Below are 21,760 nucleotides of genomic sequence, written 5' to 3'. Positions count from 1 at the left end.
ATAACTCAATTCTGCCCCCGTCATGTGGTGTCCTGTCTTTCTGTCTCCCCCTCTGGCTTCCACTTCTGTGTCCAAATGTCCTTTGTTTATAAGGACTCCGGTTATACCAGGGTAAGACCCACCCTGCTTCAGTGTGGCCTCATCTAAATAGGGTCTCTGAAGATCTTCAAAGACCCTATTTACAAATGAGTGCACACCCACAGAACTAAGGGTTAGGACTTGAACATGTGTTTGAAAAATGATTCAATTCCAACAATCTGTATTTGAAATGCCTTCTGACCTCCTTATTGAATTTTCTTAACGTATACTGCTAATACAAAGCATGCTGCTAACTTCAATCAGGCAAGGACAATTTTTCTCATATTTTTCCTACTGAACTCATTACCCACGATCCAACTTTTTTTTTTTTTTAACAAATGGATGGAGGGCCTCAATCTGTACTCATAAAACTTAAGACATCTGTTCAGGGGACAAAAATGCTCCCAAGCTAATACTTCTTAGATCTGCTGGCAGACCTCATACCTTGCATACACTGCTAATGACTAAGTAGAGCAGACCTTTCCCATAACTCACTCCCTCTTCAGCCAAAATAAAATTCAGGCTCATTCCAAATGGCTGTGTCATTAGAGGAACATTTAGTAGCGGAACACCGTGACTTCCTATACCTTTTAACAAAAGCATAGCATGATTAAAAAGACAAGAGGCACATGCTGACATGGTGATTCTATGAAAGGTGTGCAGAGCATTTTTTCCTTTGTCTTTGGTTTATATCCTGACAAGATGGTTATGAGCTTTCAAATGCCAGACTGGATTTATCTTGCAATTAAGGTAGCTGTGTTCACGTTCTAATATATATACCTATCCCTCTTGGGTATGAGACAAAATGTCATTCATATAGATGTCTGCTTTCATGCTAACAAAAGGCAGAGCTGAGCAGATGTAACAAAGACCATATGCCAGCAAAGCCTAAAATATTTACTACTGGCCATTCACAGAGAAAATTTGCTGACCCCTGATATAGAAAGTAAAAAGAAGAAAATGAAAATAAAGTCGTATACTCTGTACTCAGCTTTCTGCAACTCCTATATATATATATATATATATATACACACACACACATATATATCCTCTCAATATGCCCTGTTTGGTTTTCCCACAATAACCCTCCATGAGAAAAAAAATGTTTAAAAAAATATTCAAATATGCACAGGACTTTAGGACACTCTGTAAAAATAATCTATTTGCTATCAGTTTTCACTCATTCTGTTTGTTATAAAGGGCAAATGCTAATCATATTATTAACAATTACCAGCCTTTTCAGATGGGAAATAAAATTAACAGCAGGTAATTTAACTAGCAATTATACCCCTGAGGCTAGGGAGGAGGAGCTGAGCACAGGACAGAGGGGACAAGGACCTTCCCACACCCTGAAGGCTGCAGGCTGCCCTGTCAGCCCCAACCTGTGAGAAAAGCCAAGAGTGACAGCCACTTTAGATGGAACCGCCCATGGAGAGAGATGCAGCTGCCTACTGATTATCTTCGCTGTCTTAGCATGTGATTGCTTTTTTGAAATGAATTCATTTTTCTTCTTAGACTTATTTTATATTTTTAAAATTTTTGAATCTATATGTTACATGTTTAATCAGAAAAGAAGCTATTTAAAAATAAATGGCAGGAAAAAATGAATGAATGAATAAATAAATAAATAAATGTCAGGGTGGTGTAACGGTGGCTCAGTGGCAGAATTCTCACCTGCTATGCTGGAGACCCGGGTTCGATTCCCGGAGCCTGACCTTGCCTAAATAAATAAATAAATAAATATAAATCAATAAATGGCAGGGGATGCAAGGGTAGTTCGGTGGTAGAATTCTCGGCTGCCAGGTGGGAGACCCGGGTTCAATTCCCAGTCCATGCGCATCCTGAAAAAATAAGCAAACAAGCAAAAACAAACAAAAATTCAACAAATGCTGCTGCAATAACAGGATACTTACATGGAACAATAATGAAATGTGACCCTGCCATACAAAAAGAAATAATAAATAAAATAAAATAAATAAATGGCACAGGGTGCATGGGTGGTTCAGTGATGGAATGCTCACTTTCTGTGCAGGAGACTTGGGTTTGATTCCCAGATCATGAACCACCCCCCCCCCCAAAAAAAGCCCAGGAAGGACATTATATTTACATGCATTGTTTAAATCAACATTGCATGTGAAAATTATTTATGAAATAATATATGTATTGATATCTATACATATATCATCCCACAAAGTGAATCTTCTAAAGAAATACCAATTAACAAATGACTCTGGTGTCATACATAGTGTTCCATGGCCATGGAACTATTTAGTGTTTATCTGAGAACAGTTGTCCCTAGGGCTCAGCTATAAAATCTAATACAAGTGCTCCCCAGTCCTCTTTGGTATGAAATGTATTTTTTTAGTACATTTTATTTTTTTAGAACAGTTTTTGATTTACAGAAATATTGATATAATACAGAGTTTCCATACACCCCTTCTGTCCAGTGCATAGATTCCCCTATTATTAACATCTTACATTAGTTTAGTAGAGTTGTTACAATTAATGAACCAATATTGATGCATTATTATTAACTAAATATAGTCAGATTTCTTTCGTTTTTACCTAATGACCTTTTTCTATTCCAGGATCCCATCCAGAACACCACATTACATTTGGTTACCATGGCTCCTTAGGCTTCTCATGGTTGGGACAGTTTCTCGGACTCTCCTTGTCTTTGATGACCTTGACAGTCTTGATGAAAAGCAGTCAAATAGTTCCAATAGAGGTCAGATCTGCTACTGGAATTTTATACTTCCCCCATGATCAGGCCAGGTTTATTGGTTTGGGGGAGGAAAATCAAACCGGTCAAGTGTCATTTTTATCACATTATATCAAGGGCATGTATTATCAACATGATTTATGTTGATCTTGTTCTCTGTCAACTGGCTGTGGAAGTGTTCATCAGGGGTTTCCATCTTCATCCCCTCTTTCCATACTAGAAGGAAGTCACTCTGCATAGTTCAATCTTTTTTTTTTGTAATGTTCTTTATTTTTAAATATAACATATATACAAAGAAAAGAAAGAAAAAGCAATGATTTTCAAAGTACACTTCAACAAGTTGTTACAGAACTGATTGCAGAGTTTGTTATGTGTTACCATTCCAGATTTCAGATTTTTCCTTCTAGCTGCTCCAGAACGCTGGGGGCTAGAAGAAATATATAGTTTTCTTCTTTGTGAAAAATAACACATATACAAAAAAGCAATAAATTTCAAAATTTATTGAAATAAATAATAAATTTCAAAAGCATTACAATTCCACAATTTTAGGTTTTTACTTCTAGCTGCTCTAAGGTACTGGAGACTAAAAGAAATAACCATCTAATGATTCAGCAATCATACTCATTTGTTACATCCTCCCTTATCTGTGTAACTCCACCATCACCTTTCCCCTGCTAGGTGAGGGGAACAGCACCTGCTTCTCCATATCCCCTCAGTACCCACATGTAACAGATAATAAATAAATATTTGCTTAATTAATTAATTGGATAAAATAAACGCTGGATCAAGCACCAGAAGACCTGTATTCCTGTCCAGTAACTAACCAACTGTCTGCCTTGGGAAAGTTGACTTAGTTTTTCTCGGGCAGGGGTCGAGAGAGTTGGTCCATTCCAACAATTTAAAAGCAAAAACATTCTGCATACTTTGTACTGAACCTTCTTAGGCTTTAAGATATGTCCCAGGAAAAAAATAGCATTGCTAGGTGGAAGTGACCAGACTGACTACAATTGTGTGACAGTCACAGAAAACGATTAGGCCACGGCTGCTTCAACAATTGCTCCTCAGGTAAAAGGGAAAGTGGGAGTAAACAATGCAGTAATTTTATGCTGAGCCAGATTTCAGCGAAATTGAGAATTTTTCTCTTTCTCCCTCTCCTTTGTTTGCTTTGTTGGAAACATCCTCTCAGTTAAATCTTGGGGAAATGTTAAGGAAGGGACAGGTGTTTAATGTGTTATTTCTCCCGAGGTTTCTCATGGACTCAGAGGACAATGGCTTACCTTAGGAGCGAAGCCTTTGTGGTGAAATCTCAGAAGAGGACAAAAAAGATGATTAGATGAGGTCAGTGAAGCCGCTCCACAGAATGTCTCCTGGGCCTGCTTCAGAAATGGCATTTAATCCTTTGAAGAATGTCATAAAATAGGTATTAGATGTCATTACCATCATCACTAGCGCCAGGATTAGAGTGAGGGGAGTGAGGCTCCCGAACTAACTTTCAGAATCATGTGTTACCCTCACTAATCCCTGCTCTGTTCACCATCCCTGAGTGTTCAGCAGTTCCCAGGCTCTGTTTAAGGGCTTTATGTGTTATTAACTCATTTAATCAGTTGAGAAAATAAAGCCACAGAAATCTCACCTATAGACAATTTGCCCAATTTACACAGCCAATGAAAAGTAGAGCTTGGATTTGAACTGGTGATGATAAGCAGGCCTCCTGTTTGCAGATTGGGGGCCTCTGGATATTGCCTCTATACATTTAGTCTGGGTGCCAGTAAATCTCTGCAACAATCTGGTGACATACCTTTAATAGGGAGTCAGTGGGATGAAGTGATCCATCATTAGGAGCAATAAGTTAGTCAAGAAGGTTCTGCCAAAGAGCACAGGCAAAGCAACCAACCTTCCTGGACTAGTAAGGGAATTGCAAATTCATATGTCTTCAGGGTAGAAGCAAATGATAAAAAAAAGTAAGGAGTATGGATATAAGATAATAGGGAAGTGAGTGGGGTTACAGATACTGATAAAATTTCCACCCTTTCGAATGGCTTTCTAATTCCATTTATGTAAACCTTTGCTGGCCAAACTAATACGTCTGTTGGTAAAATTCAGTTGCAGGTTGGGTTGTGGGATCCATGAGGTGTGTTGATTTTCCAAGGTGTATCACCAATGGCCAAGAGCCAATTCCTAACTTGGAATAACTGAAAACATTAGCTCAACATTTTACAGTAAAAAAGCAATGCCAAGGTCTTTGGCTAAGCTGAGTCATCTGTGAAATGTGGACACAATTCAATATAAATCATAGAACAGTAGCAGCCTGGATTTATATTTGTGCATGACTTGCTGCACAGTTCAAACTGGACCCACTCAATTGCCTGATTTCTCAGCAAGCAGTTTAGCCTGTAGGAGACATTCCATATTCAGTAACAAATCTCATTTCTCTCAGACTGAAAGAGGCAACAAAAGCCAGATGGCCTTTCATGGCTGTTGATTATGCTCAACGAATGGACGCGGCCTATTCCTGGAATTTTCTTTTGAACCACAGGGTGGTGCTGAAGTACAGGAAATGCTTCGGAAGGTTGCCCGTGTCCCCTGCCACAAGGAAGCAAAATGGGAGGATTCGATCCACTATCTCAGTGGCTGAATAAAAAAGAAAAATATAGTCCTAGAACGGGAGAACACACAGCAAAATCCCACTTATTCCCAATAAGCTCAAGGGTGCTGCATTTCAGGAGTTGCAGGCTGCAGGTAAGTTAGGTCTGAAAATTCAAAGGAACTTAAAAGAGCAATTAAGCAATACTTTGGCTTGGCAATGAAGGCAGCTCCAAGCAATAGGCCAGATAATCAATGTAATTGAGCTCAGAACTGGAAAAGCGAACCGTGTCTTAGTCATAAATGCTGTACTTATTAAGGGCTGAGTCTGTCCTCAGGTGGGCCAAGTAAATAAAGAAACCCCAGGTAGATCTGGTAGGAAATTTCAGACACTTAATCATCATAACCAACCAAAAGAGAAATACTATTATTAATCTCTACTTTACAGAAAAGAAAACTGACATTCAGAAGGGTTAAGTAATCTTCTCACTGTCACACAGCAAATAGGTGCTGAATGCTGCCCTGGTATATCTGAACCAAAGGTCATGCCCTTAATCACTACAAAAACCAATCCCTCATATTCAGGAGATATTGATTATTCAAGAAGGGGCTGTGCCTAGCAGAAAAGTTAAGTCTCACCAAGTTCCTTTCTATATATGCAATGCAGAGGGGGTGAAGACTTGGCACTGAGGGAAGGGGATACCACCTGCAGTCCATGGACATAAACTAACACCTGATCACTCTTCTTTGAACTGAAGTGGCCAACTGGATGCACACAGTAACTGTCAATAAATTGCGTGTGAGAAGGACACACCTGTTATTGAAAGGTGCAGAAAGGAGCAAGAAAGAGAAAGTTTATTGATGGAAATATAAATAGAGTTAAACTACTATACCACTATGAGCTCAAAGAGTTCCATCTGAAGACCGAGCGGCTGAGAACTGGCTTTGGGAAGAACAGGTTCTAGCAGAGCCATAGTTGCAGCCTCTCCTCCCCTTGGAGGAAAACGTGTGAAGTGGAGTTTGAGGACTGAAACATGGAAACCAGTAGCAGTGAAACACCAGATGATGATGATGCCTGGAAGTAGGCACATAAATGCATGCAGTTAAATCTGAGCCAGGAAACACAGCTTGTGTATGTAGGGAGTGAACAAAAGAAATAATTCTTTTGTGTTTCCTATGTTGTTGAATTTCTGCAAAAGGGAAATAATCATATCCCAAAGAGAGAAGGATTGGCTTGTTTAGTGTGTTGTTGTTTCTTCCTATTTTCTGCTTAATAGAGAGCAGTGTGCAGTGGGAAAGATTTTATAAAATACATGCAGAATATATGCAGTGATGCACATGTGGGAGCTGGCAGCAAAGAGAAGTTGAAAAACTGGTCTGCAGCAACAGCTTGTCCTACCAGCCCTTGGGCACTCACCCCTATGCTCAAGCAATCATTGTTACTGACAAAGTGACAAAATAGAAGTTAAAATTCAATTAAATTAATGCTAATAACTTGGATATTTTATTTTATTTTTGGCTGCCTGAATAGCTTTAACTCTTAACCAAGCATATGTGGTTTTCTTTTTATTTCTTTTTGGGCACAATGTGAAATATTTGGATATAGGAAATGCTGTGTTATTCTTTCAGCCCTGATATTCAGGATGGATTGTAAACTATAAATTTTTGTGAGATTTCAAAGATTAAGACTATTTAATAATATTATTTACATATCTACAAACTGTGGATATCACAGATCTATTATGATGTGAAAATAGCATAAAATAACCAACTTGGAATAAGTATTTTGCATCAGTAAAAAACCCAACAATAATCTAAAGCATCTGAAGTCTTTTCTCTGTTAAGTCATGGGACATAAGAGTCAGGCAATAAATGTCAATTTGTAGCACCTTGTTTTCAGAGATTTTAGTAAATAAAGCAGACATCATCCATGCCAATTCTAGGTAATGATCTGGCAAAGATATGGCGGATCTGACTTCTCCTTCTCCCTGACTTCACATTGACAGCCCATCAAGAAGCCTTCCTAAGTCTGCCTCCTAAATGCCTCTTCTACCACCGCGATGCAAGTATTCATCAACACTCACCTGGAACTTTTAAATGACCTTCTAGGACCTCCCTACCTCTCGTCTTGCCCCTGCCATCCAATATCTCCTCAAGATTGCTACCAGAGAGCTATTCTAAAACACAAACTTAATCAAGTGGCTTCCCTGCTCAAAATTCTCCCATGGATTATAAAACATACAGATACTTTGAAAAACTGGAAGTTTAAGAACAAAAAACACATGTGCCTATAACCTAACAGTTCTAGGTACTTCTAGGTACTTCTCCCCATAGAAATATAAACATGTCCACAAAAAACTGGTGCAAGAATATTCACAGCAGCTTTATTTATAATAATCAGCAATAGAAGAGATAAATTGTGGATTAAGATGACCAGATTTAGCAAACAAAGATACAAATATTGCATGGGACATATTTTTTAAAAAATAATTTTTTACTGAAAATTATTTGTTGTTTGTCTGAAATTCAAATTTAACTGGATGTCCTGTTCTTTGTCTGGCAACTTTAAGATGGACGAATCTCAAAAACATTTCACTAAATAAATGAAGCAAGAAACAAAAGAGAACATCCTGAATGATTCCTCTTACAAGAAGTTTATGAGCAGGTGACACCTGGTGAAACAAATTAGAACAGTGTTGCCTCAGGAGTGTGGGAATTGAGTGGAGGGGGCCCAAGAAAATTTTCTGGGGTAATAGAAATGTGCTATATGTTAATTGGGGTGATGGTTTCTTGCATATATACATTTAAGAAAATTCATTGGTTTCACTTAGTTTTACGTCAAATTGAAAAAAACCAAAACAACACACCTACTTTTCCATGGCTTTTCAAAATTTTAGCTCTTGAGTATAGCATATGTGTTGGATTGAACCTGTTATGTACCCCGGAAGAGCCTAGGTTCTTTTAACCCAGCACTGTGGGTGCAGACCTATTGTGGGTGGGACTGTTTGCTTAGGTTGTTTCCTGAAGATGTGACCCAGCCCATTCAAGGTGGGTCTTAATCCCCTCGATGGAGTCCATTATGAAAGGATAAAAGGCAGAGACATTTTAGAGAGTGCTCAGAGAGAGAAAATGCTCCAGGAGAAGCCAAAAGGAGCCACAGAAACTGAGAGAGATGTTTTGAAACCAAAATCCAGGAAAGAAGAACCAGCAAATGTCATCATGTGCCTTCCCACGTGACAGAGGAACCCCAGATGCCAGCAGCCTTTCCTCAGAGAAGGTATCTCCCTCTTGATGCCTTGATTCAGACATTTCATGGCCTTAGAACTGTAAATTTGTAACCTAGTAAATCCCCTTTGTAAAAGCCAATCCATTTCTGGTATATTGCATTCCAGCAGCTTTAGCAAACCGAAACAGCTTACAAGGCTGTATTTCCCTGAGGCATCTTCCTTGCCTCCTATTCTCCTTCTAGAATCCTACTGGCCAGGGGTGGTGAAACTCAGACATCCTTTCAGTCTCAGCCCTGGCTCTCCCCCCTGTAAGCTGAAGACATGTAGGGGCCCTCTAGAAAGATTGAGACCCCCTTTCTTCTCTAGTCCACTATACCTTGCAATCCATTTCACGTCATAGCTTTGTCCCACCACATATTGTCACTGTCTGCAACTCACCAAACAGTAAACTCCTGGAGGGCAGGGACCTTGCCTCTTTGTATTCCTACAGTACAATGCAAGGCACCCTAGTAACCATTCATACACGGAGGAACTGTTATTCATCCCAAACTCTCTCCTGAATTCCTTACCAAGAAGGTCAATACTTTAATTTTAACAGTTTTAAAATACGATATTAAATATGACCTTATATAAAAACATTCAAATGATCAGAAGAGAATAAATGAAAGGCAAGTCTCCTTCATGTCTTGTTTGCACAGTTGCCTTTTCAAGAGGCAACCACTGTTGCTATTTTCTTCAATATCTTTCCAGAGATTCTCTATGCATAAGCAAGCACATTTTACATGTATATATATATATATATATGTATATACTTACATATTCTTCTTTTTTACTGTGCTGCTTATCCTCCCTTTTCACCCACCCCCACTCCCAATCCCTTTTCTTTCTTATTCTTTGCTCCCAGAGGTGCAAACTCATGGCTGGTTTCCAATTGCATTCTTCCAGTGACAGACAATGGAAGGAGGTTAGAGAGTATGAAGAGAGAAGGATTTGGACACCTCCTCTTCTGCTTTAACCCTGAATCCCTGGCAATTGCTGCATCCCTCCACAACTAGCGCTCCTGCATGTAGCCCCTACTTCATGGATCCAGCTCTTTAGCCCTTTCACCTCCACGGTTTTCTGGAGACAGACCAAGTTAGAGAGGTTCTGTGAAGAAAGTTTGTTGAAGAGTGCTCTTTGGGAGATACTCCTGTAAGGAACGGAGGATAGCAGGACTGGCCCAAAGGAGAAGCTAACCTGAAATGCAGTTCAGGGAGACCTCAACTGATCCTACAGGGGGCTGTGGAGCTGGAATGGCCCTTCAGAGTTGTCCCAAGTTGGGCATGGGGGCTGGGTTTTTGTATTCCTGCATCAGCCAGTCATTGGCCACTGCCCTTCTCCACAACACTCCCCAGGAGGAGGCACAACCTGGACAAGGCTGACCCTTGTGTTGGCTGCGGGCAATTCCCAGTGTGCCAGCAACAGCTGATATAACTGCAAATGGGGACATTGCCTTGAAAAGGAGACCTGGGTACAACACCACAGTATCCACTACAGAGTGGTAATGGCTTCTCACCGATTCTAGTGTCTGAGGACCTCAACATGCTCTACCCACACCTCTGTACACAGTTCACTCATTAAAGTCTCAACATTTGAACCATCTGGGGCCAATCTGGTTTTCTGTTGGGATGCTGACTGATACACATGCTCTACACAGATACCATGCTTACCACACACACACACCTTCACTCAGCATGTCTAGAAGCTCATTCTATATCAGCAGATCTGTTTTTCTCATTCTCTTTAATGGCTGCACAGTACTGACTCTACCAATATAATAGTGTTTTTATTGAGTCCCCTATTGCTAGACATTAAAATTGTTTCCAGCTTTGCCATTACAAAAAAAAATGCTGCAATGAGCATTTATGTAATCTTTGCATACATCTGCAAAACTAGTATAAAATCTTGAGTGGAATTGCTGATAGAAAATGCTAGGCTTTCTGTGAACAGTTTGATATCTGTCATCTTAAGCATAGGAATATTCCTTTGTCACTAGATATTCACCAAATGTATGCTTGCTATTTCTTTTTCCCCACTTGAAATCTTTTTTTGATATATTTTCATTAGAAAAGTTGTAGGTTTATAGAAAAATCATGCAGAAAATAGAGTCCCCATATACCTTGCTGTTATTAACACCCTGGATTATGTGGTACCTTTGTAACGACTGATGAAAGAATATTATCATAATTGTGCTATTAATTATTATCCATAATTTACATTAGGGTTCATTGTTTGTGTTGTACAATCATATGGGTTTAAAAAAATTTTTCTAGTATTATATATACAACCTAAAATTTCCCCCGCTTAACTATATTCAACTGTGTAGTTCAGTAGTGTTAATTATGCCCACAATGTTGTGCTCCCATCACCACCGTCCATGACCAAAACTTTTCTATCATTCCAAACAGAAACTCTGTACCAATTAATAAGTAAATCCCTGCACTGACTACTTTTAAGGCAACCTATTTGACTGAAGGGCTTCCAAGCACTTGCCGTCGGCTTAGCCTCCTATTCTTCTCCCTCCTCATGCCTCCTGTGCACAGATTCTTATGGCTGGACTGGAAGAGGAACACTGTTGGGCTATGGATGACTTACCCTGTTTTTCCCAGTCTTTTTGCTTTTTCTCCATCTAGACTCTTATGATATTTGGCTCTCAGGGCTACAGTGTCAAGTGTGATTAGTGGAAGAATTTCCATCCTCCCTCTCTTCTCTCTGAGTTCAAGATTGTCCATTATGTGTCCACAGCTAGTAACCTGTAGTAATGAAAGCTGTCATATGTAAATGCACGTTATTGAATAATCAGTAATCAAACCCTGCAGACTCCCGGACACTCAGTATGTGTTTCCTGTTTGAGGATACTGGCAACCTTACCAGGGTGGCTTTTTAAAGCCGTTGTAACAACTTAGAAGAGGAAGAATCAGCTGTCAGAAAAACTCCAGCTTCATTATTTCCATCATCTCAGTTCCAAATTCCCTTTTAATTCCTTCTCATCCAAGCATAGCTTATTGACAGGTTTCATTTATTTTCACTAAGAACATTAGGATGTGATTCTCTAAAATTAGTTCTAGAATGTTCTTAGATATGGAAGAGAATTCATATAATTTCAGGAGCACAAAATGAAAGACCACCTGTTGGGTTAATAGGTCATTTCATTCAATGTTTTATCTGTTGATTTTAAAGGAGCCACATTTGACTTTAATAGAAGTGGATGTCATCCAGCACAATCTGATAGGCTTGTCACCTCCCATTAAACTTTGAGATACAACCTATGAATAGCAGATAATCTTAAAGTTCCAAAGAGAAGAGAGCAAAGCTCAGGCCAGAGTCAACAACTTTCAGACACTGTGAGGCAGGGCATGACTAATACCCAGGGTTGTTGATGTGCCATGGTGAGAGCTAAATACCATTCCTCTCTCCCTTACTGTTCCCAGGCAGACCTGGCACAGGAAAGCAGATGTGGGCTGCTCACTCTAATTAGCAGTGATGGGGCTGAGCCAGCTGGGAGACCCTGACCACTGACCGCTGACCAAATGGGAGCAATAGGAGACAGTGGACAGAAGTCCTGGCTTTTATCCCAGCTCCACGACCTAAGGCAATTTCCTTAGCCACAAGAATCTTCTCTTTCCTCTGCTATAAAATGGTGATAGCATCATCTGCCTGGCCCACAGCACATGGTTTTAATGAGGATTTAACAAGCACTTCATAAACCAGGAGGCACTGCTGTAGAATCAGAGGGAGTTATTATTTTATACCCTTTTTCACAGCACCTGCAACCCAACTGGCCCAACCAGAATGACCTGTCACAGTTACCTCCAAAGGGAGTAAATGTTCAAAACAAGGAAAGTCAACCAGCACCCTTCAGTCAGATAGGCATTTCAGGTTATTTTCTGCTGGACTGCAGGTGGATTTGTAATGAATTGTCTACACTCTCTCAGATCATTCCTAGAAGTGAACAGATGATCGAAGTTAGGAATTAATTTTTGGCCATAAGACAAAGCAAAATCAATCTGCCTTTTAGGCAAACCACACATAGGGGCAAAAATAATAGCTTTGGGCACCATGCTCAAGTTGGTCCACAGAGTTAAAAATGTTTGCATTATATATGAGAATAAAACTCCTCACGAGTTGTTTGTATTCATGGCCTCCAATCACTTTTCCCCCCCATTCTCTCCTGAACCCATTCAGAGGAGACCCCTGTATTGCCCTCTTCTCCAAGCTACTCATTAAGATCACCACCAAACTAAGCTGACCATCTGTTTGCAGTCCTCGCCACATTTGACCCCAAAAGCATCACTTAACAGGGTTGATCACCACCACCTTCTTGAATCACTCTCTTCGCTTGGCTTCTGGGACACTATTCTCTCTCCTTCTTCCTACCTTACTGGCTGGCTCCTGTTCAGTCTCCTTTGTTGGTTCCAAAGTATCTTCCAAATCTCCAAATGATAGAATGCCCAGACCTAGTCCTTAACCTTCTTCTCAGCTCTACCTATCCTCACTTCCTAGTGATCTCATCCAGATTCAAGGCTTCAAACACCCTCTATGTAACAGAAAACTCCCGAATGTATATCTAATGCACAGACAGCTCCCCTGAATTCTCTGCCTGCATATCCAGTTGCCTTCCAACATCTCCACGTGGATGTGTGATAGCTATCTCAAACTTAACATACCAGTGGTTCAGTGTAGGACGCCCGCCTTCCACATGAAAGACTGGGGTTCGATTCCCAGACCATGCACCAAATAAATAAATAAATAAAATTAAAACTTAACATATCCATAGCGGAACATCTGATTTACCACTTGCAAAACTTCTCAGCAAATGGCAACTCCATCTTTTCAGTTGCTCAAGTATACCCCACACCTCTCCCATACCCCACATCAAACCCATCAATAAATCTTGTTGGATGTACCTCAAAGTCTATCTAGAATTTGGTTGCTTCTTGCCATCTCAGATTTACGCCAAGTCACCTTCAACTCCCAACTGAATGACTGTCATGGCTTCCTACCTGGTTTTCTGGGTTTCACCTTGTCTTCCTATAGTCCATTCTCAACACAATACCTAGAGTGATCCTCTTAAGAAATTAATGAGATCTATCATGACTTCTATCTATCTATCTATCTATCTATCTATCTATCTATCTATCTATCTATCTATCTATCTATCCATCATTTATCATCATCATCATCTACCTATCTATATAGATATCTAATCTATCTATCAACCATTACTGAATTGTCTCAACCTCATTTAAAATAAAAATCAAAATTCTTACAATGAGAACATTCTCATTTCTTATCCCCACCCACATCTCCTCCCCCCCACCCCAAATCCTTACAATGACCCATAAAGCCCTGTATGGTCTGGAGCTGCTTAACTTCTCTGACCTCACCTCCTTATTCATTCCAATTCACCCCTAGTGCCAAGTTCACCCCTGCTTCAGGTCTTTTAAACTTGCCCTTTGCTCTGTCTAGACTCATCTTGTTTCCAGACAGCCACGTAGCTTGCTTTCTCCTTATATTGTCTCAAATATCAGTTTGTCAGTGAAACCTTCCCTGACAATCATGAAAATTCACCCCTCATACCCTGGTACCAACAACCTTTTTACTCTGCTTTTCCTCCAGTGTATGTATGTATATAAATGCACACACATACACATTGTCTCTCTTCGCTACCTAAAATGTAAGCTCCTAAATGCTTTGAGGCTTCTATGTGCCCAGAAAAACGTCTAACTGGCACATAGCGGACATTCAGTTATTTTTGTAATAAATAAGAAATAGTTGCATTTCAGCACTCAATTTCAAAAATAGAAACCCAAACTTCAGTCCTGTCGTGTGAGGTGAAGGGCGAGACTGTGCATTACATAGAGATTGAGCAATCTGTCAAATTCTTACAGTGTGGATTTAGTACGATGTGAAAAATATGATTTGAAGGAGCTATCTTACAGGAGCTATATGAGATAGTGAACTTAAAAGAACTTGTCAAAAAATTCCCACAGTATAAGCAAATTTTCCTCAATATTTTCTTTTAGAAACTGTTAGAAGAGAGTTAATTTAAAAAGATGAATTATTCAACAAATAGAACATCTAGCTAGTTGTTTAGAAAAACAATAAGCTAGATTCCTAGTTCATTGCTTACACCAACATAAATTCCAGGTGGATCAAAGGTTTATATGTAAAATGTGAATCTATAAGAAGTATGATGGCAGACACTGCTAATTGCCTTCCCAATAGTCGTTTCTTGCTTCTTCCTTGCTCACAAACTGCAGATTATGCTCAGATGTATGGTTATCATTTACTCCAGGCTCCTCCCCAGTTCTAGGATAGAATCTACACTAGTCATTCTTGGCAATGTTATCTCCAAAGCCAGTGATTGCACTGGAAATGGGCATGGGCCACAATTTGAATGTGTGAAGTTTGCTGTGGATTTCTGAAAAAGGTGTTCCATGCTCTCAAAACCTGAAGCCAGAGGGGGAACCTCCATTTTCTAAATCTGTAACTGTCTGCATGAGATACCTGGAACAGTGGCAGCCATTCTGAGACCATGAGGAGAGCCAGCCTAAGTGGATAAACTATTCTTATGATTGCAGAACAAAAAGATGAAAAGATTCTGGATCCTTGCTAATATTGTTGAGCCACTAAATTAGCTTTCTTAGTGCCATATTTTTGTTATGAAATAAACAATATTTCATAACAAAAAATAAATATATTTGCAACTTTTTATTTGATATTCTATAACTTGGGGCCAAAGGTAACCTAAATGATGCAGTATTTAAAAAATGATCTTGGGGTTGAAAAAACAGTTTTAAACATGACATGAAACTCAGAAGGTATAAATGGAAGTAAGTATTCATAAAATTCACTCCCTAACATGTAAACTTTATAAGCACAATAATATGTAAATAAATAAATAATAAATTATTTAAAAACCCACTTGGAGCGGACCACGGTGGCTCAGCAAACAGATTTCTTGCCTGCCATGCTGGAGACTGGGGTTCAAGTTCTGGTGCCTGCCCACGCAAAAAAGAAAAAAAAAACCCACTTGAAAAATATACAATAAAAATGAGTCACACATAAAAATTAAAAATGCTTTTATGGAAAAAGATACCATAAACCAGTTAAAAAGACAAATGACACACTAGTAAAAATCATTTTCAGCTTGTATTATAAATAAAAAGTAAACATCCCTAATCTATGAAAGGTCTCTAAAAATAGAGAAGAAAAAGGCCCACAAGCCTAAAGAAAAAGAGAGTTCACAAAGAAAGAAATTTAAAATGTCCCTTACATATATGAAAAGGTGTTCTACCTTGCTTATATTAGGAGAGATGCAAACTAAAACTACACAAATAAACCAAAGTGAGGATCAAGTTGGTGTCTTAATCACATGGAAAGGAACTATTTCAAATGATTAAAATAGCGTAACCTGACTGCACATCCCTAATAGGTTATCCTAAGGACAACAAAATTGCAAAGCAACCTTCAACTGTTTTCAATAGTCATGGTATTAGTAATACTAGTGTTTTAGTTTCCCAGCTGCTAAAATGGTACTATACAACGGGCTGGCTTAAACAACAGGACTTTATTGACTCACAGTTTTGAGACTAGGAGAAATCCAAAATGAAGGCATCAGCAGGGCCATGCTTTCTCCCTGAAGTCTGCGGCATTCTGGGGCTAGAAGCCAAGCAGCTTTCCTGTCCCATGACAGTGTACATGGCAGTGTCTTCTCCTTTCTTTTCTGTGTTCCATTGACTTCCAGCTTCTGGATACTCAGCTTGAACTTCCTCTCCCTCTGACTTTGACTTTGCTTATAAAGGATTCCAATAATCCAGACTAACCCCAACCCGGTTCAGTCAGCCACACCTTAGCTGAAATAATAGCTTGAAGAAGACCTACTTACCATGTGTCCACACCCATGGAATGCACCCAAGACCAAGAACATGTCCAAACTGCGGTACCCAATTCCATCCATCAGAACTAGTATTATTATTTTGACAGCATTATATACATAGTAGGATCGGGCAAATAATTATGTTAATGCATTAGAAAATCAAAATTTTCAGCATAAAACAAAAGAGATTTAAATATAAAATCAGTAAAGTCAAAGTAAAATCATGTGATTCTCAATTCAGATTAGAGCTCTCAGCATGAACTCAGAATGCATTTTCGGTTTAAAAAACAAAAATACCTATTTTGTAGGAACAATCTCCAACCCAGCAGATGAACACTCGTACTGCCCAGATTGTAGTCTAAAAACTATTCATACAAAGCTCCCTGTAGAAATAGCTGACTACAAATCTGGGGCAGGAAATGTTCAAGATAAGCCTAAAATATCTTGTCAAATCACAGAGTAAAGAAACTATCAAAGACTACTGAGGTTGTGTTAATAGGACTTAGGAGTTAACTTGATGGAAAAATCTGAGCATCAAAAAAAAAAAATTGCAATTGCTTGAAACCTCCCCAAATTTAAGATCCATGAGTTCATAAAGATCCATGAGGTATATGCTCCCACCCTAGGAAGAAAATAAAAGCACCTCATTGGTAACATTTGGAGAATGCCAGAAGATCAACTTACTTTTCTAAAATCTGGTAAAAGGAAAAGAATCAAATATTTTTCTTATTTTTCTTGTACAAACTGTTCTTTAGGGAAATCAATAGATGTTGAAGGAAATTTTCTCTTTATAGAAGTATGTCATCTAATGAATTAGGGAATGAAAGGATCAGAATATCAATATTTTTCAATCTCTAATGAAATATTGAGCATAGGCAGTGTTCACAAATGCCTGCAAAAGGCATTAGGTGAAAATATGATAGGCAAATTTATAATGGGCCATCGTGCTGACAACCTGAACCTACTGGTGAATTTGAAAACCACAAAAAAGAGACAGACATTTAGTGCACCTTGATGGAAGTACACACCCCATCAGTGAGTTTTTCTTACCAAAATATTACAACCTGAATGTGATCAACATTCTAGATCTAACTTCCAGTTTACAGGAAATACATGGTACAAAGGAAATGTTAAATGACACCATAGGGGTGCCGTCAGCAAAATCTAAAATGTGAGAAACTCTACAGGGCAAATAACCTGATTTCTTCAACAAGTTAACTGAGGGAAAACCTATACATTAAACGACTCTTCAGATTCAGAGGTGGCTGCTGAGGCTGACTCTGAGTCTGAATGCTCAGTCTGGCTGCTGAGGCTGCTGAGGCTGCTGAGGCTGCTGAGGCTGCTTGATGCCTCTGGTTCACACCACTTCCCAGAATGTGAGGAATGAGGCCAGCTCTTGCTGCTGCTTATGCCTCTCAACTGGTGTTGGCTAAAATGCCCATTGGACATCATAGTTGTTTTCAACTTGGGCAGAAAAAGGTCTGACATATTATCCCTTTTGATCTCAGAAACCAACTCTCCACTTCTGTCCAGGCCCCTGAGCTCGTCCTGACTCCATGGGTAGCTCGGCACTCTTATTGGCCTCAATTGATCCCTCCAGGTCCGGAATGCATCCGGCCCTAAGAGTCCTCAGAGTGGCACCCCAATCCCCAGCAGCTGTATGCACATGAGCTGCTACCATTGGCCCATCATCTCATACAGGTGGTCATAACCAGTTCTACCTAGTCTCCTTTGTTGTGAAGGCCCTGCAGTCATTTCGGTTACTCTTAGAAATGCCCTGTTAGTGATGTACAGTGTTCGGATGCAAGCTCGAAGAATGGTAACTTGCCTTGTCACATCTGGAACTTTCTCCAGAAGAAAAAGCAGGTGTACCTTAGTGGCTATTTAGTTTCAAAGACTGCACCTTGACCACGATTAATTATTCTTATTTGAAAACATGCTACTTACCAAAGGTTTTAGAATACCACCTAGAAAAAGAATGAATTAATTTTTTCTTTTCGCACAGGCAGGCACCGGGAATCGAACCCGGGTCTCCAGCATGGCAGGCGAGAATTCTGCCACTGAGCCACCGTTGCACCACCTGGATTAAATTTTTAAATGCCTTTTTATTTATCTGCAAAGAGAAAAAATAAAAGGAAATGATTCAAGACAAGAAGTGCAGGCAGTAAAAAAGCAACCAAATATGGGCTGTGACCTGCCAGGAATGGAATCCCAGAAGACCTGGCAAGGAACTGCACTTCCTAAAGGCTAAACCTCAAAGGTGTACTGGGAAGGTGATGAGGGAAGGGCCCTCAGCTGAAACCAATCAGTACTTGATAAACAAATCGGAGCAGTTTGCTTTCTGCCCAATTTCAGGCCCACATCCCGAGCAGCTTGGATGAGAGTTCCTAAAGAAAATATAAAAGTTCAAATTTCCAGGGCAGTTCATTTACAAAGTAGGCTCTATTTGAAGTGTGGAGGAACAGCATGTGTTCTGTTTTGTTTTGTGTCAGAGCTTCTGAATGGTAATTCCAGAAAAATGTGCTGAGTCATGAGTCCCTAAGGGGAAAGATTGTGACAAGAACATGCTTGGGGGAACAAGCTGTGACAGTTATACAATTTAAGGATAACAGAAGGCTCATTAGTCTTTCATTAAATGAAATTCTTCAAGATGAACATTTACTTCACTATCATCTGCACTCAGGAACACTTGGAGCCTCTTCAAGTATTGAGTACCACACACTTAAGAATAACAACAAAATTAATGGTAGCTAATATTTATTGGATGCCTACCATGTGCCAGGTATATATATATGAGGATTTTATATATATAATATATGAGGATTACCTCTTTTACTTCCCACAATAGTCCTATGACATGTTTTACAAATGAGGAAACCGAAGCTTTGAGAGGCTAAATAACCTGCTTTCAGTCACACAGCCATGGGGAATGAGCTAGGATTTGAACTCAGGTAATCTGGTTGCTGAATCACAAGCTTACTGAGTATGTCTACTGCATCCCCAAATACTATCCATGTATTCAGAGATCTCTGCTCATTTGAACTGGTTGTGCTTTAACTCCTTATCCAAAGAAGGCTTAGCCTCCTGCCAGCCTTCAGACACAAATGACTATAAAGAAAAAGATTCCAAGGTTATGGACAGATGAGAAATTGAATGGCACTGTTAATGTAAATTTTGTATTTTATGTGTTCAATGTAATAGCCATCTAAGTAAAGCAAAAAATGAAGCATTATTTCCCTTCAAATAGCAGCCACCCTTTGTTTCCTGGAACATCCTGAGTTAAGTCAATCATAGTTTGCCTGCTAGAAGTTGAGACTATCTGAGGTTACATTTCAGAGCCCGCACAGCACATCACAACTTTACAATACCTGGAACTCCTGCTTCTTGGGAGCTCTTCTTCATGGGGCCTGTAAAAGTTGATGGCTGAACCTTGTCACATGAGAAATTAGATCATCAACTGGTTCATCAAAGGCTCACTGCAGGAAGCGGGGCAGGAGGCTGGAAGGTGCTACTAAAAAAAAGTTATGGAGAAGACCGGGTAACCAACTCGCTTCCTTCACATCTGTCCCAAACTCAGCGTGAAGCCCTTCAAATGTGAAAAAGTATCTCTGAATCATAAAAGATGACATTCTAATCAACATAATTTCATTCTTAGGTGTGTTTTCTAAATGCTAATTGTTGGGAGATGAGCAAGTCATGTGTAATTATCTCTCTAGTCACTAATGGATTGGCTTTATACACCCCTCTCCTTAGCTCCATTTCCAACCTTGCTAGAAAGCACAGGTTTCGCTAGAGACCTTTCTTGTTTTATTTTTGGAAATTAGGTCGACTTCTATAATATGCTCTCCATAGCATCATGACAGTCATGTTTTATACTATAAAATAAAGATCATAAACCACACCTCACAGGGTTTTTGTGAGGGTTAAACAGTATAATGTGCTTGGAACATATTGAGAATTCAATAAGTGGTTGCTGAGATTGTGACTGAGACTCTCAGTGAGAAACCTGTCTTCTTTTTCTCAAGAGAGTGCTGTAGGATTGGCATTAGCATTTAGGAAGGCAATGCTTAATAATTTTAGCAAAACTACCTTTAAATATGATGTTGTACTGTCACTAAATCCTGGAGCTTGAACTGAACATCAGGTAATTTATAGTTTTACACTCAGATGAAGTAGTACTGTAACTGGGTGTAGGGGTGGCGGTAGGGCTGGCAGAGATGAGAGAAAGCAAACAAGTTGATGCAAAACAAACAAAAAATATTTTATTGTAACTGAAAGTTCATTACAATAGATAATGCCACATTGGGTGAAAATAGTAGACAACAGTGAAGATGCATTTGGACAACTGTTAGCATTGACGAATGTGGGGATGCCATAGGTTAAATATTTTTAGGTTGTGGGGTTTCCTGAACATAACATTGGCAAAAAAGGAACTTTCAGCACAAACATGGAGTTGGTATTTTTTAGTGTCAATTTATTTTATTTACAACCTTATGACAGATATTAAAGAATGAGGTACAGAAAACATCCCAGAAGACTGAGTGTGAAGCAGGAGTCCCAGAGCGGCTGGAGCCCCGTTATTGCATTACTGAGGAGGCTGAACTAGGTTCTGAAATTCTCCATAGCCCGGGTGTCCCACATAGGGAAGTACTACCGGCCTGCCTCACAGAGGGGCTGTGAGGTTGCAGGTTTGTAAAGTGCTGCAGGCGCCTTCAAAGAAAGGCAACATAGAAGTATAAAAAAATCTTAAATATTTCAAAAGAAATGAAAAGACAATTTTGGCACAATGGAAAGGGTGCCCCCTATTTAAAGAAACACACTTGACTGCTTATAAAACCCCTTACTCGTGGTTTATTGTTTTGTTCTGTTCTTTCTTCTTTAAGAGAATAAATATTCCTCTATTGAAAATCTTCTAACAGCCATTCTTAACGCAGGCTAGATTATCAGATTCACTCGAGGAGCTTATTAAAAACATGTATGCTTAGGCCACAGCCTAAACCTACAGAATTAAAATCGCTCAGGGTGGGACCCAGGCACCTACATTTTAAAAAAGATCTACAGAAGAAAGAAAGAAACTATATTAGTGTATCAATTGCTTATTGCCCTTTCCCCTTCCCATGAAGACATAGGGCATAACACGTGCACACCACACACACACACACACACACGCACACACACACACACACACACTCTCTCTCTCTCTCTCTCTCTCTCTCTTTCTCTCTTTAA

The 21,760-nt window shown here is 39.5% G+C and overlaps 1 long non-coding RNA gene across 4 annotated transcripts; it reads right to left on the bottom strand.

Annotated features, from left to right (window-relative positions):
• Positions 1-20: 20 nt before the first annotated feature.
• On the bottom strand, positions 21-21,263 carry LOC143653882 (uncharacterized). 4 transcript variants are annotated; one of them, XR_013161587.1, is made up of 4 exons: positions 16,235-21,263; positions 12,460-12,591; positions 4,078-11,402; positions 21-3,227 (listed from the first exon to the last, which is right to left on the bottom strand). It is a non-coding gene; the product is annotated as an uncharacterized LOC143653882 (long non-coding RNA). The 4 variants fall into 4 exon arrangements; XR_013161588.1 differs by lacking the exon at positions 21-3,227 and having other exon boundaries at positions 3,256-4,197; positions 11,245-11,402; XR_013161589.1 differs by lacking the exon at positions 21-3,227 and having other exon boundaries at positions 3,256-11,402; positions 16,235-18,644; positions 19,900-21,263.
• Positions 21,264-21,760: the final 497 nt, after the last annotated feature.

This window comes from Tamandua tetradactyla, chromosome 13, assembly GCF_023851605.1.
Source record: "Tamandua tetradactyla isolate mTamTet1 chromosome 13, mTamTet1.pri, whole genome shotgun sequence".
NCBI lineage: Eukaryota > Metazoa > Chordata > Mammalia > Pilosa > Myrmecophagidae > Tamandua > Tamandua tetradactyla.
Note: the sequence above shows the minus strand (reverse complement) of the source record. Positions and strands in the feature narration are given on the sequence as shown.